Source organism: Cibotium barometz, chromosome 34 (genome assembly GCF_041138505.1).
Source record: "Cibotium barometz isolate CiBa-2024 chromosome 34, ASM4113850v1, whole genome shotgun sequence".
Classification (NCBI taxonomy): Eukaryota; Viridiplantae; Streptophyta; class Polypodiopsida; order Cyatheales; family Cibotiaceae; genus Cibotium; species Cibotium barometz.
In genome coordinates this window covers 34,897,084-34,900,309 of record NC_141079.1, presented here as the reverse complement: position 1 = coordinate 34,900,309, position 3,226 = coordinate 34,897,084, and positions in this window count along the sequence as shown.

The window sequence follows — 3,226 nt, the reverse complement described above, 5'->3', positions numbered from 1 at the left end:
GTCTTTACCAACAACTAGTTGTGCCCACTTTAAGTTCAATTTACAGAAAGCCACTTACTGTGTCCACTCTGGTCTTTACTGACTAGTTGTGTCCACTTTAAGTTATCGTCACACGGAAGTCACTTATTGTGTCCACTTTGGCCTTTACCGACTTGTCCTGTCCACTTTTAGGCCGCCAGACGTGAGCCTAATACCTAAGCATACCTAAGTGTGTGATGAGAGTCTAGCTTATCACACATATATGAGTGCATTTCATACAAAAAAAAGCATGAGCCACTAGACATGAGAGCCATTAGGTGTGAGTCATGAGTTGTGAGCCCATAAAACATGAGTTCAAATGTAAGCCACTAGATGTGAGCCCACAAGAGATGTGAGCCCACAAGATATAAGATGTGAGCCACTAGACGTGATGTGAGCTAATAAAAAAGAGAGTTCAAAAACCCAAAAAACCCAAGCAAAACAAAAAAAACATATTTATTTTTTATAATTTATATGGTACCCAGTATTTGATTCTATTTAGACTTTCTTGAGTAGCCAATCTTAAAGTGGCATAGTGTCTCCTTAACATGTTATTCACATATAATGATGTTACTAAACCTGATGTCTAACCAGCCACCAATGAGCACTAAGCACTAAAGACCAATTTTCTAAGAGAAAGATGCGACTCCGTGTGGGCTAAGTGTTGGAAACGACAGTCTGGTTGATTGTAATGCATCAAACCATACTTCCTCAACAAACCCACCCAACCTCAATCTAATCAATTTTAATGCATCTAACGATACTTCCTCAAACCACCTAGCCTTTGATCCCATTAACTATATGGTAAGACTCCTTTGAATCCACCTCTAGCAAGGATATTTAGGAAGAAGTAAGCTAAATAAACATAGACATAGGTAGAGGATCCACAAAGCTCTTGGAAATGGGAGGCACAAAGGTCCTCCAAGCCCCTAATTTGCCAACATACTCAATGATAACGTCATAAATTTTTTGCAAAGAGCATTGAATTGCTCTCTTTGGGTGGAGATCTAGTGGAGGGAGCAGAAGTAGGACCAAGACCATCAATCTTTGCTTAAAAATTAAGTTCTCAAACCATGTAGGATGCCAAACTTATTTAAGCTTTTGGTATCAACTTTGAATCGGGTATTTACCACAAGCTAGCCATGACTAGCATCACCACATAACGGTTAATCAAGGTATGTATTTTTTTTAACACCATAAGGGTCATGCATCCATTCCATAAATAGGTTCACAAGCACACATAGTAAGTACACATAATGAAAGCGGGAGTACCACCTCCTAAAAGAACCCATTTTAGAAGCTCCACCATAGAACCAAGTTCTAGTACCTCTCCATTTTGATGAGAAAAACATGGATTGTGGGGAAAGGTAAAGAACTAGGTGTTCTATAAGAGAAAACACCTAATGTGTCCTCAGGCACTGCAAGCTTACATCATGAGAGCCAAGTAGGCATCATAGGATGAATACCATTAGAAATTGCACAAAATACAAACCCATATTGCATGAAAGTCAATTGGGGGCCCAAAAATGGCTTCCTAGCTCTATGTACATCTAGCTCATTCTTATGACTCACATTACACAAGTCGTAAGCTTGGTCATCCCATATATCTTTTCTCAATAAGAGCTTAGTGTGGATACATAATGATGGATTACAAGAATCGTAACCACGCTTGAAAAATGATGTTAACCAGTGTGGTATGTTAACCAATGTGGTTAACATACCCTCCCTAATTCAGGTCCGTCCTCAAAGTTGGCAAGAATCTAGCGGTAGTAGATCGAGTAAGTGTGCGGATAAAGTCTCTCTGTGATGTGGGATGTGGGGGGGCTCGATGGAAGACTTTGTAACTTGTCCAAAAGAAGGTCTCCATCATATCTTCAAACGTCGTCTAACAGGTGCCAAGTAGGCATCCACTAGATGCGCTTGTAGTAGCAAAAAAGTTGCTTTAGAGTGGGGCCTTTGTTGAGGTCGAAGGCCAGGCTTTGTCCTCATGGTAATGGCGCCATTTCGGGAAGGTTTCCAAGAGAGTGATGATGATGTTAAAGAAATGGATGGTGGCCACCACTGCGGGATCCGGCACCTGCTCGTATCTATTGATGAAAGCATCCATGCGTTTGAACATGGTGTCCTCAGTGCAAGGGTTCTAGGGTGTCGGAGGAGCTAACCAAGGGAAATTGTAGTGAAGCTTTGGGTTCTTTGCTCGCTCCTAATGAAAAAGGTTTTAGGCCCCCCAGTGGGGTGATCGTGGATGGGCAGATATTTTGGATCAATGTGGAGCTGGTGCGGCGCCTCATAGTATTGATCCCGGATAAATGGCTTGAGGAGAAAAGGACGTCGCCAAGCTAGCTGCTCACCCATGAGTTCAAACGTGATGGGGAAAATAGCCGCCGGCACAGGGGCCCAGTGTGGTAGCCTCCTCATTGACGAGGGGGGTGGTCACGCTTCCAGCTAACGTCGAGGTATGTCCGTAGGACATGGATGTCCATGCGGTTGGTCACTAGGTGATGGGGTCCACCTGGAGATGTCGACCAAGCAAGATGTTTATTGCCTACTTGGACTCCGTGCGATCTAATGGATTGCTCCAGCCGAGGGGGTTCAGTGGTGGATCTACCTCTTCCTGCTATCATGGTGGAGGTGGGGGGATTTACCCTTCCTCCAAGGGTGTGGGGGAAGGGATGTCGAGGGGCAGTTGTGATGAAGGTGGAGGGGTGGCCATGATAAGGCAGCAAGGGTGGAGAGGGTTGCGGTAAATAAAGGGGGAGGCCTTGTTGATGTCGAGGGTGTCTTTTAGGGGTATTGGAAGGTCTAAGTGGAGATTGAGAGTGGTAGGTGAGGGAGGAGTCAGTGATGGAGGCATAGTGGGGGGGAGGATAGGGGGTGTAGAGGAATGTGAGGGGAACAGAGGAGGTGTAGAGGAATGTGAGGGGAATAGAGGAGGTGTGGTGGTGCTGGGTGGGGGGATGGGTTCTTGTGTGCTGGGGTGAGATGGGCTAGGAGGAGGGGGTTGATGCAGGGGAGATGGGGGTGGGTGCCTGGGGCCCCTCTGCCCCGCTATCTTCATTGTGTCGTTGTCATCTTTGTCGGAGGAGGTGTTGTCGGGGCTTTTTGAGTGGAAGAAGTTTTTGGCTTTGGAATCTTCTTGGGGAGTGAACTCCATGGGGAAGGCCACATTGGAGTCATCGAACTGCATGATCCCCATGGCTTGTATTAC